Source organism: Canis lupus, chromosome 29, assembly GCF_011100685.1.
Source record: "Canis lupus familiaris isolate Mischka breed German Shepherd chromosome 29, alternate assembly UU_Cfam_GSD_1.0, whole genome shotgun sequence".
Classification (NCBI taxonomy): Eukaryota; Metazoa; Chordata; class Mammalia; order Carnivora; family Canidae; genus Canis; species Canis lupus.
The window spans coordinates 23,895,316-23,908,496 of NC_049250.1; the positions used below are offsets into that span (position 1 = coordinate 23,895,316).

At 40.0% G+C, this 13,181-nt stretch overlaps 1 protein-coding gene and 1 long non-coding RNA gene across 2 annotated transcripts in view; one reads left to right on the top strand and one right to left on the bottom strand.

Moving 5' to 3' along the window:
• Window positions 1-566: 566 nt before the first annotated feature.
• On the bottom strand, window positions 567-11,243 carry LOC119877713. The gene is made up of 3 exons (XR_005380876.1): window positions 10,803-11,243; window positions 2,011-2,062; window positions 567-1,575 (listed from the first exon to the last, which is right to left on the bottom strand). It is a non-coding gene; the product is annotated as an uncharacterized LOC119877713 (long non-coding RNA).
• Window positions 11,244-12,039: 796 nt separating this feature from the next.
• CRISPLD1 (cysteine rich secretory protein LCCL domain containing 1) overlaps window positions 12,040-13,181 on the top strand; it is a 47,802-nt gene continuing 46,660 nt past the window's right edge. The window contains exon 1 of the mRNA XM_038579566.1: window positions 12,040-12,144. The gene's annotated coding sequence lies outside the window, so the exon portion shown is untranslated. The remainder of the gene's footprint in view (window positions 12,145-13,181) is intronic.

Sequence of the window (13,181 nt, forward strand, 5' to 3'; positions counted from 1 at the left end):
GAGATTACTTTTCAATAAACATGAATAAAGAAAATTCTTTTTAACCTGCCTTTTTATATATCATTATGACTATAATAATTTGAAGCTATTCATTTTTATACCACCTGAAAGTATTTTCTATGTTATTATAAAACAGATGAGTAAGTAAAAACTAAAGTTATGAATAAAATGCATTTGCAGAGGTTTATTGAAGCCCTCTGTAGGTATTTTCATGGTGTTGATTGCCAATGGAAAGCAACCAAAGTCATGTAGTAAGTCATAATTACTGAGTATTCATGAAATGCCAAAACAGAGCTACTTCTGTTTAAAGATATTATAATCTCCCTTAGATGGCAACAGTAGTAAGGGATGCCAGTGTTATGCCACAAACTGAAGATCAATAGCAAGGTATTATTTACCAAATTAAATAGCTTTAAAAAGCAGAAATGATTCCTAGTTAAATGCATGTTTAGGGGCGCCTAGGTGGCTCAGTCTGTTAAGCGTCTGCCTTTGCAGGGGTCATGATCCCTGGTTTTAAGATTGAGCCCCGCGTTGCATTGGGCTCCTTGTTCAGCAAGGAGCTTGATTCTCCTTCTCCCTCTGCCTGCCGCTCCCCCTGCTTTTGCCCTCTCCCTCTGTCAAATACATAAATAGTATCTTTTTAAAAATGCATACTTAAATTACAAACACATTGATATTAAAACTAAAATAGAATGACACAAAAATGAGTTGTCTTTTAAAAGAGATAGGAAAAGAGTTATAGCAGATAGAATAGTAAAAAGGGAAACAGTGAAAAAAAGAGTATATTGTATAACTTGGAATTCGTTTTCTTTGTGTTTGCATTCTTCCAATTCTATTCCTATCCCTTGGTCTAACAAAGCAAGCCAAGGGCAGACTTTAAACAAATTCTGAGAAGCCAGAAGTGGAACAGGAAACCTGGTTTGATAAAGCGAAGGCAATTTGTTCAACATGTGGGAGAAGTGCTTCATCTTGTTAATAGATGGTCTGTGAGCTGAATTGTTACTAACAGATAAGCTATTAATTTGAAATAGAAATTGAATTTGTCTTATGGGATTTGCACAAGTAATGGTTTTTCTTACATATTTCTTTCCAGATGTTCTTTTTATAACTACAGGCAATCTTAATTTTCAAATATTCCAAATGTATAATTAAAGTTTCACCTCAAATTTAAAGTATTAAATCTTGAGTAAACTTGGATAGACTGCTGCTTTGGCAAAACGAAGAACGTGTCTTGAATTCTTCTGATTCCTCCTTCAGTCGTCCTGTCTGCCATCTGGATAACAGCCATTCTTCACATCTCAAAACACGCACACCTACCTCTTCCTGCCTGGCACCAGCTTGATTCTACTTTTCAGAACATAACTTCCTTTATATAATATTGTTGAGGGCAGAGAGCCTTTGTACTTCATTTTCCCTTTTTCCAATATCAAGAAATATGTCTTGCCTTGGATTTGAGCCTATATGCTTCCTGTTGTTCGTTTCCTCACTCAATTGAATATACTTCTTTGCACCGTCAGACCCTTCTGAACTCAACAGTTCTGCTCAGGATTGAACCAGTCTCCCAAGGTTGTTTTTCTATAATGTGGAAAAATGTGATTTAAAAAAATATATAACACTATTGTTTCTTAAAATATAACATTATCCTAGGATGGACTAAAACAAAAATTTGCCTAACAAACTTTTTAAATTAAAAACCTTTTAAAGGAGTGATACAGTTCTGCGAAAGAGGGGCAATATCAAATTCTTGAAATTTGTGGTTTCATGATACAACCTAACCTTTCACCCACCATCTGCCTTTTACTCTTATCCATTAGATTACATATATAGTACTACTTACATGCAGTGTAATTTTGCTAAGATACATAAATCAGCATTTTGCTAAGGCTCACAAAAATATTCTCATATTGTTAAAAGTCACAAATGAGGGTATTTAGCCATGAGGAAGAATTGGAAACTTCAAAACAAAATATATTTGGCATAGATATTCTCTATTAGTTTGCTACTCCTTACCTCCTGTTCCCTACTACCAACATTTGCATTTGAAAAGATTCTTTACTTGTACCTGAAAAAGAAAGGAAAAGAGCAGTGGGGTCGAGGTAGGAAGAGGGGGTTGTGGTGAGCACACTGGTCTTAAGAAAAAGATTTATTTTCATTCTGTGCAAGTCACTTAGTCTTTCTAAACGTCAACAATATATATTTCACAGGATTGTTATAATATGGATGCATTAAATATAAAAATATTTACTCAACAGTCTTGCTGTGATAGTTTTATGCAGCACACAACAAAACCCTAGGAGCTTTTAGAAGTATTTACTTCTAAATAAATCTGAAAGGTTGGCTCTAATCTTGGCTGGCCTCAGTTGGACAAGGCTGAACTCCAAGGTTTGGGAACTAAAAAAGCAACAGGTGTCTGGGCATGCTCTTCTCATGACAGAAGACAGAAGCTCCAAAAGGTTGAGTAGAAATTACCAAGCCTCCAAAAGTCTCAGTTTCTACCTGCGTTCTATTGAGCAAAGCAATATGGACAAGACCAAAGTCAATGGCAAGAGAAAGATTTGTAGGCAAATAATTCAATTTAACACCAGCTAAAATATGCTAGGTTTTCAGTGAGTGCTTTTCAAAAAAAAGCATGACGCTTCCTTAAAAATGTCACATTTTATACCTAAAATGTCACATTTTCACCTAAATTCTAACAAGTATATATTAAGTTTCATTTTTCTTATTTTGAGTTTCTCATGATTTTAGATTTTTAAGTATTTCTTTTAAATAAAAGGGTTTATATTTTAAAGATTCTAATATCTGAATCACCAGTGTAATGAACCCTTCCACTTAAAAAAAATAGGGCCTTTTTAGGTCTAAAAAGTATGCTTTTACTATTAAAAATGTTTTTCCTTTGATGTTTGCAGATACACAGAGATTTTAGAGGATAGATAGAATATCTATATAGGAGGACAATTAGAATGATTTCTTGGAAGAATTGGGATTTGAGATGAAACCTTTAAAGAAAGGGGCAGAGATATCCATGCAGTAGTTCAGAACAATGTTATAATTTGGGGAAGAATTTGGGCAAAGAGCACGGAGGTAGTAATATTTAGGAGAGAGTGAGGTACCTTGACATACCAAGAATGGGTCCTGAAGCTAAAGGTACAGTACAAAGCCAGACAGGAGCAGAAGCAAAAGTCACTTCGTGTAAATTCAGCTACACAATATTGAGATTATGAATGTTTCAGATCTGTTTGCGAAGCTGTTTATTTCAGCATATTTTTATTTGCCCATGTGCTCTGTTTATTATTTATAAAGTTACGATTTTCCAAAGCCTTCAGTTTCTTGTTATTTCAACTATTTTAGATCAAAGCATTTTTAACATCTGTATTAATTCTTGGGTTTATATTCAGGAGCAGAACCGAAGGTAACATATATCAAATCAAAATTTGCACATTTTCTTCCATATTTCCAGTGTTTTCCCCCTATAACTTATCAACTTAAAATTAAATTTTCTTCATCTCTCCCATCATCTAGCAAAATAATATATTTAACATTCAGATACAATACACACATATGTGTTTATATATACTTTATATATGTGATTTTTTGTATTTTATAACCATATATATTTTTTAATTGTGGAGAGTCCGTATTTGTAGAAAACATCAGACATTTTAATTGTTTCACTTTTGTTAAATGTGATCCTTTAAAATTATCATTAAAAGTGGACTTCAGGGGTTTTGTTAGCTAACAATAGTGGAGAACATTTTCATTCTCCTTATATTAGGATGAAAAACCTGTCTTTGACATTAATTCTGTAAATGAACGGATGAATATATTTCCTTTTATAATGCTTACCTTACAACAGACCTTCCTGGTAAACCTGAAAGACAAACTCTAGACCCAGCACATAGTGAATCACTTCTGCAGATCTAGATAGAACAGTGATTATTAAAAGATGAAGGAAGCTACATCCCTTTGAATTACTGTTTTGTATTCTTTGGGTAAATAGCTAGTAGTGCAATTGCTGGATGGTAGGGTAGTCCTATGATGGCAAATTATGGACCGGGCCAAATATCCGTTGACTGATCAAAGGATAAAGAACATGTGGTATATATATACACAATGAAATATTACTAAACCACAAAAAGAATGAAATCTTGTCATTGGCAATATGTGGATGGAGCTAGAGAGTATTATGCTAAGTGAAATAAGTCAGAGAAATATAAACACCACGTAATTTTACTCAAATGTGGAATTTCAGAAACAAAATAAATGAGCAAAGAGAAGCTTTGGTTTGCCTTCCTCTGTCTTTATATAAGTTGTAAAGAGATCTATGGAAGTATGAGCAAGACATCAATAGGTAAAACATACATAGGAGGATATCAGTTAAGTAGTGTATCATTCTGAAATATAATTTTTAATTAACATTTGACCTGTTTCTCTTTACTTTAGCAAACATAATTTTCCTATTAATGTTTAGAAGTGACATATTGAAAAGAATGAATGGCTTAAAAGTGGATTGCATTCTTCTTTTTTAAAAAAGTTATGCCAAGCTTGGTTTTCATTTTAAAATTAATCTGAATTGCACATCTGCTTTGCAATTCATTTATGAATAAACATTTTTTCAACATGTTTTCCTTAAAGAAAAAAGCTCCAAGTGAAAAATCATCTCTAGTATTATGTGCCTTGTTTTGTGGATTCTAGTTCTCCTTACCACAGGCTTGTATATCCAGGGACATGTGTGTACCGTTCTGAGAAATACTGAATATTCTAACAATCCAATTCATCTGTTTACTTAATCTAAATTGTAAATAATACAAAAGTCACATAAACATGATCTTCCTTCTCTAGGAGCTTGGCATTGTTAGAGATAAGTACATCAATTCAATAGTGATCATTTATACCATAGATATTAATAAGAGTTAGAGGAAAATGAAATAACAGAGATAATGGTTGGCTGGATCAGTTAAAATATTTGTGGAGAAAAATGGTTAGAGAGTGGGAACTCAGAAAAGAATAAATGGAAGATACTTCCAGCAGTGAGAACAGGATCAAGAAAGGCACAGAAGTATTTCTGGAAATTATTGACAAACATTTTTTTCCAGATAATAAAGGACAGCACTGGTGGTAAAAGAAGATATCTTAAAAATGAATCACTGAACTCAGTGGTTGTAGATGAGTCCAATTTCAAAAAAAGTTCTCCAAAAATCCATTCTAGATGGATCAAAGACCTGATTGTAAAGTATAAAATAATAAAGCCTGAAGATAGCATAGGAGAAATTTCTTCATGACGTAAGAATAGGTAAATATCTCCCCAACAGGTCACACACATCACTTACCAAAAGAAAAAGACTGATAAAATGAACTTCATTAAAATCACTATGTTCTCTATTTGGATCTGAGTTGTTTTCACACAGGTGTCTTAACTTTGTAAAATTCCATCAAGCTGCACACTTAATTTTTTGCATTTTAATGCATGTATATTACATTTCAATAATCAAGTTTAATAACTGATTATATTCTTGCAGTTAGAATAGAAAGACTAGTATGGCATTTATTAAAAGTCTATCATATATATGAAAGACATATATATACATATATATATATATATTTCAGATCTTGGATAAGATCTGCTTTGAATAAGAAGGGAGATGGTTTCCTATGGTAAGCTGAATTAAATTCTATATGTGCAGTGAGAAGAAAATTGACTAAATTTGCCAGAAATATTCTAGATTGTTTTCATCATGTCTATAGCCAATTATTTAATTTTTTAAAGATTGATTGATTGATTGATTTATAAGAGAGAGAGTGTGTGTGAGCAAGAGATCACAAGCAGAGGGCACAGCAGAGGGAGAGGGAGAAGCAGACTCTCCACTGCGCAGGGAGCCCAATGTGGGGCTCGATCCCTGAGATCAGGACCTAAGCTGAAAGTAGCTGCTTAACTGACTGATCTACCCAGGCACCCTGGCCAGTTACTTGTCTTCTATTTAAAAGTTAAATTTCTAATCTGCACAGTACTTTGATTAAATCCCATTGAGTTTATAAAATAGCATATATAAAGTCTCTAGTTTGGTTCTTATAATAATTTTTAACTCTTATTGAGAACTTTCTATTTACTTGTTACTGTTTTAGTGCTCCCATGCATTAACTCATTATTTTAAAGATCCACTTATTTATTTTAGAGAGAGAGTTTATGTGCAGTGGGGAGGGGCAGAGAGAGAGATGGAGAGAGAGTCTCAAGCTGACTCTGTACTGAGAATGGAGTTCAAGGATCCCACAACCCCAAGATCATGAGTGGAGCCGAAACCAAGAGTCTCACTCTTAACCAACTCTACCACCCAGGCACCCCTATTAACTCATCTTATTTTTTTTTATTATTAACTCATCTTAATACACAAAGTAACAAAGTTTAAGATAGCTACTATTATTTCCTTTTTTAAAAAAAATGTTTTATTTGTTTGAGAGAGTGAGAGAGAGAGAGCACAAGGCAGGGAGCGTCAGAAGGAGAAGCGGGATCCCTCCAGGAGCTGGCTCCTGGGACTCCAGGATCATGACATGAGTTGAAGACAGATGCTTAACAGAATAGAGCCACCCAGGTACCCCTATGTTTCCTTTTTAAGAGGAAGGATCAAGGGTTCATAGTGGCCAAGTAGCATAATCAACATTCCACAACTAGCAGCATGTCATGGAGCTTAACTCCAGCATCTTAATTTAAAATTCCATGTTTTAAAACATTCCACTACACTGATTCCATCTCTTAAAACCCACTAGGGAGGATGGGCTTATCATGATATATTAACAGAACAACCAGGGCCTTGGCTTGAGATTCAGGTTTAAGGGTCATGAAACCATACAGCAGATGAAATGCCTACAGGGGAATACATATAGATGAATATATACAGATGAATATAAAGGCATACCTCATTTTATCGTATTTTGTTTCATTACACTTTATAGATACTGCGTTTTTACAAATTGAAGTTTTGTGGCAACCCTGCGTCAAGCAAGGCTATCATGCCATTTTTCCAAAAACATTTGCTCACTTCTTGTCTCTACGTCACACTTTTGGTAATTCTCAAAATATTTCAAACTTTTTCCTTGTTATTGTGTTTGTTATGATGATCTCTGATCAGTGATCTTTGATGTTATTACCGTAACTTAACTTTTAGGGTGCTATGAACCATGCCCATATAAGACTTTGAACTTAATAAATGTGTGGACTCACTGTTCCATTGACTGGCCATTACTTGGTCTTTTTCCCTTTTACTGAACCTTCCAATTTCCTGAAACACAACAATATTAAAATTAAGCTAATAACCCTATAATAGCTTCTAAGTGTCCAAGTGAATGAAGAATTACCATCTCTCACTTTGAATAATAATAATAAAAATAACTAGAAAAGATTAATCTTAGTGAGGAAGGTATGCTGAAATCAGAGACAGACCCAAAGCTAGGCCTCTTGGCCAGTAGGCCAAGCTGTGAATACAAGAGATTGATTTAAGCGGTTTATGGAAGAAGCCATCTCCATAACATCAAAGCGCAAGGTGAAGCAGCAGATGCTAATGTAGATGCTGCAGGAAGTTCTCCAGAAGATCCAGTTAAGATAATTAATGAAGGTGGCTACACTAAATAACAGACTTTCAATGTAGACAAAACAGCCCTGTATTAGGGAAAAAAATGACATCTAGGACTGTCAGAGCTAGAGAGAAGTCAATGTCTGGCTTCAAAGCTTCAAAGGACAGGCTCACTTTTTAGTTGGGGCTAATGCAGCTGATGACTTTAAGTCAAAGCCTCTGTTGATTTACCATCCTGAAAATCCTGGGGCTCTTAAGAACTATGCTAAATCTACTCTGCTTATGCTGTATAAATGAAACAACAATGCCTGTATGATAGCACATCTACCATGTTTACAACATGGTTCACTGAATTTTTTTAGCCCACTGGTATGACCTATTGCTAAGAAAAAAAGATTCCTTATAAAATATTTCTGCTCATTGACAAGCATCTGATCATCCAAGAACTCTGATGGAGATGTACAATGAGATTAATGTTGTTTTCATGCCTGCTAACACAACATCCATTCTGCTGCTTATGGATCAAAGAGTAATTTGACTTCCAAATCTTATTTAAAAAAATACATATCATAAGGTTATAGCTTCCATAGGTAATAATTTCTCTGGTGGATTTGGGCAAAGTAAATTTGAAAACCTCTGGAAAGATTTCACTATTCTAGATGCCATTAAGAACATGCGTGATTCATGGGAAAAGGGCAAAATATCAGTATCAATAGGAGTCTGGAAGAAGTTGATTCCAATTCTCATGGATGATTTTGAGGGATCATGACTTGAGTGGAGGAAGTCACTGCAGATAGGGTGGAAATAGCAACAGAACTAGAATTAGAAGTGGAGCCTGAATATATGATTTATGATTGAATTGCTGTAACATCATGGTAAAACCGGAATGGATGAGGAGTTGCTTCTTACGGATGAGCAAAGAAAATGGCTTCTCGAGATGGCGTCTACTCCTATTGAAGATGCTGTGAAGGTTTTTAAAATGACAATAAAGGATTTAGAGTATCACATAAACTTAGTTGGTGAGGCAGCAGCAAGGTTTGAGAGGACTGACTCCAATTTTGAAAGAAGTCCTCCTGTGGGTAAAAGGCTCTCAAACAGCATCACATGCTACAGAGAAATCATTCCTCAAAGGAAGAGTCAATCAACATGGCAAACTTCATTGTTGTTCTAAGAAATTGCACAGCCACCTCAACCTTCAGTAACCGCTCCCTTGATGTGTTGGCAGCCATCAGCACTCAGTAAACACTCAACATCCATCAGTAAAAAGATGGTTGTTAGCATTTTTTAGAAATATTTTTGATTAAGGCATTTTTATATGTATTTTTAGACATAATGCTATTGCACTCTTAATAGACTATAGTATAGTATAGACATAGCTTTTATATGCACTGGGAAACAAAACAATTCATTTGACTTGCTTTATTACAATATTTGCTTTATTGAATGGTCTGGAAATGAAACCACAATATCTCTGAGGTATGCCTGTACCTACTTTTGCAAGGGCAGGGATAGAAAAACACATAAGAATATATTGAAACATACCACCTAAGTATGGACATTAGCAGAAAATGATAGCAGCGTGGACAAAATGACATTTCCAGAGGAAGGTATCTTCTTGGTGGGATATGTCTGTTAGAGTACTTAGAGCTGCAGGTAACTGAATACCCAAGTCAATGTGGCCTAAGCAATGCATTTACTATCTCTTGTCAGCAGAAAAATGGAGAGTAGGTGTTCAGTGACTGGTCAGTGGCAAAGAGAGTCAGATGCAATATGTCCGTCCAAGGTCTCTGCTCTCAGGCTTGCCCTTCTTTGCACAATAACAGCTGTCTCTAAATTTCACAAACTTACCAGCACCTTCAGGGACATTTTCTCTTTTTGTATCTCTTTTTATCTCAAAGAAAACCTTGCCAACCCTTCTTCTCATACCTAAGATGATTTCTTCCACCCTTTCAGTAACCAAGGTTGTCCCTGCAGGCATGTCCCTGCTAAATCAGTCACTGTAGCAGGGATAAATTGTGATGATTGGCTTTAACTAATCAACATTCACTTCCCAAAGAAGCCAGCTGGACAGCATGCAAGAGAGTGACCGCTTCAGTAAACTGGAAGGTTGGAAGAAAGGAGTGGAAGGTTGGTTGTTGGTTAGGCAATCAACAGCCTCTGCCACAAGAAAGTAGTAATGCTAAAAACAACCATGGCTTTATAAGTAACATCCTAGCCACAAACCAAAGTGCCATTTTTACATGAATTCAGTGTGGAGAAGATGTTTCCCCTGTCTACATACAGATTTCTCAATAACAAATAAAAATGTGAAAATACAATCTTTAAGTGTTCAAGAATATTGTCACTTCTCTTCAAAACAGTTCAGGCATATATATTAAATCAGATCGAAAAGCTGTGCTATCCAAAAATTAATGTTTAATATAATGAATATTTGAATCATTCTTTTACATAAAAATATGACCTGAAGTACCAAATTGGAAGCCAATTTAAATGCTGAGTCAAGGGATATAAACTTTTTTTTTTTTTCTTGTCTGGAAAGTTTGGAAATAAAGCCTTAAAACCAAATCTTATTTTTTTTTAATGCAATCCTTTAGGTGTCTGATTTGTATATTGTGTGGAAATGCTTGTGACGGAAACATTCAAGAGTCAATGCATTTAGCTTCTGGTCCTTATCATCTTACTTCCCTGCATCCCAATTCAAATTCACTTTGAAAATATTTCAAGTAATGTTATTACTCTCAAGATGTTTTAATTTGATACTTAGTATACTTTTCAATACTACATTAAAATTGTAGTTTCCAGGAGGGAAAGCGGGTTTTCTGAATCCTGTGCAAAAGAGTTATAAATAACTGAAAAAGTACAAAGCAATAATCTTTTTGTGTTTAAACTGCTATGAAGCTGCAAAAGCCTTCAATGAAAGTCATGTGTGCACCAAAACCTTTCACCTCCTGTGTCCTAATAGGTGATGCCTCCCTTTTCTTCATTGTGAGAGGAAGCAAGGTCTCAAGTTCACTAGAGGCTTAAATCTCAGTTTTTAGGTTTGATAAAGTTTAAGTATGTTGTGGAAAGAGGTAGCAGTTCAGGATGATTTGGGAGTTACTATCAAAATGTTTTACTTCATTTGATCACATGCTATGTATACTGTAGCATTTAGAAATAAGGACTTAGAATCATGGGTCACTATGAGGCAAGCAAAGGTAAATGAATTAAATAAATGCTTCTTAATTTAAAGAAACCTACTTGTAGACACAGTACCATAGTCAGTAGGGCGAGTCTTCATGAATTTAAAGATAGCATTTTTTTTTTTTTTTACTCCGGATTACAATATGGACAACCGGGAAATCGGCACTCATTTCACTATCAGTTCTAGGGCTGGGTTTTAAATCCCTGTTAATATAACGCTGATGAATTAATTGAGGGTAGCCTTCATATATCAACTCCAAAAATACCTACATCATTAGAAAGAAAAAAACAGAAAAACAAAGTGCTCTGGTCAACTTGGGAAGCAAATGCCACATGTTTTATAGATAAAGTGAGACTCTCAACTGTCAGGCAATCCCAAGTGACACATCCCTAACTACATCCCTCTATGAAACTCCTTCCCCATCTGGTCATCATAAAGGTTTAATGGAACCAAAAGGAACAGCTTCTCTATGCTAGACACTGGGTCCTGGAAACAGAAGTGATCTCCTGTTGGGGATAAAAGGTAAAGCCGTTCCTCCCCACCCCGCCCCCCAGCACCTCTTCTGCATCTCCAGGAGCCTGAGATGCGAAGCCATCCCCGCTCCCCCTCCGCAGGCTCCCGGGGGCGCCTCCTCTCCCGTCAGGGTTGCTGAAGTCATCCTTGCATCCCGTCTGGAAGCTACTAGGAAGACCTCTGGAAGCAGAGGAGCTGGGGGTGGGGGTGGGGGGTGGGGGTGGGGAGGAGTTGGGGCCCTCCCAGCCCACGCCTCCCGCACGGTCCAGACCTGCACGCCGGGCTCTGCCGCCCAAAGCGCGCCCACAAAGGCCAGGCGTCCCGGCTTGGCGGGGCCGGGGGAGAAGCAGGGCGGCTGCTCCCCGCTCCGCCGCGGGCCCGGGGCCAGGCCGGGGAGGGGTGGGGGTGGGGGTGGGCGAGGAGGGGCGCTCACGTCACGTGCGCGCGCAGGGGCCGCAATAAATGCCCGGGAGCTCGCGGGAGCGGCGGAAGCGCTCGGCGCCCGGCTCTGCGCACCTCGGCCGCCCCGGGCGGGAGTCGGGGCCGCCGCCAGCCGTCGCCTCGCAGCCGCGCTCGCGTCCCCGCCCCTTGCTCCCGCCGCGGCCGCTCGGACGCGCGGCGCCCCCCCTGGCCGGCCAACCCCCAGCTCCCTCGCAGCCCCAGGTCCGGCCTCTCGCCGTGGGGCGCCGGGCCCGCTGCAGGTCCTCGCCGAGCGCGGGAGGCCCAGGCTCGCGTCCACCCTCCGCCCTCCGCCCTCCGCCCTCCACCCTCCGCCCTCCGCCGCGCCCCGGCCCTTCCCGACCCGACTGTGCGCGGGCTGGGGCGGCTGCGGGAGGCCGCCGTGCTGCTCCGCCCCGCTCGCCTCGGGAGCCCCACGCTGGAGAGGTAAGGGCGTTTCTAAACCGCGTCGCTCCCACCTTCTCCCGTCTACCTTTTTTTCCTTCTAAAACTCCACTTAAAAAAAAAAAGGCAACTTGTAGAGAATGGGCGGACGCGGAGGGTGAGTGCGCTGCTTGCAAAGCTGCAGCGATGGAGATCTGCGGGAGCTGGTGCTTCCAAGTGACCGTGGCTTCCTCCTCCTCCTCCTCCTCTCCCTCCTCCTCCTCCTCCTCCTCTCCCTCCTCCTCCTCCTCTACCTCCTCCTCTCCTCGTCCTCATCCCTCATCCTCTCCTCCTCGTCCTCTCCCTCCTCCCCTCCTCCTCCACCTCCCCCTCCTCCTCTACCTCCTCCTCCTCCTCTTCCTCTCCCCTTCGTCCTCTCCCTCCTCCTCCTCCTCTCCTCCTCCTCCTTTCCCTCCTCGTCCTCATCCTCTCCTCCTCGTCCTCTCCCTCCTCCCCTCCTCCTCCTCCACCTCTCCCTCCTCCTCTACCTCCTCCTCCTCCTCCACCTCCTCCTCCTCCTCCACCTCCTCCTCCTCTTCCTCTCCCCCTCCTCCTCTCCCTCCTCCTCCTCCTCTGCCTCCTCCTCACCTCTTGCTCCTCGTCCTCATCCTCTCGTCCTCGTCCTCTCCCTCCTCCCCACCTCCTCCTCCTCTCCCTCCTCCTCTTCTACTCGTCTTCTCCCTCCTCCTCCTCCTCTTCCTTTCCCCCTCGTCCTCTCCCTCCTCCTCCTCTACCTCCTCCTCCCCACCCTCCTCCTCCTCCTCTCCCTCCTTCTCTCATTCCTCCTCCTCCTCTCCTACTCGTCTTCTCCCTCCTCCTCCTCCACCTCCTCCTCCTCTTCCTCTCCCTCCTCCTCCTCTACCTCCTCCTCACCTCTTCCTCCTCGTCCTCGTCCTCTCCTCCTCCTCTTCCTCTCCCTCCTCCTCTCCCTCCTCCTCCTCCACGCCTCTTCCTGCTCCTCCTCTCCTCCTTGTCCTCTCCCTCCTCCCCTCCTCCTCCCCTCCCTCCTCCCCTCCTCCTCCCCTCCTCCTCTCCCTCCT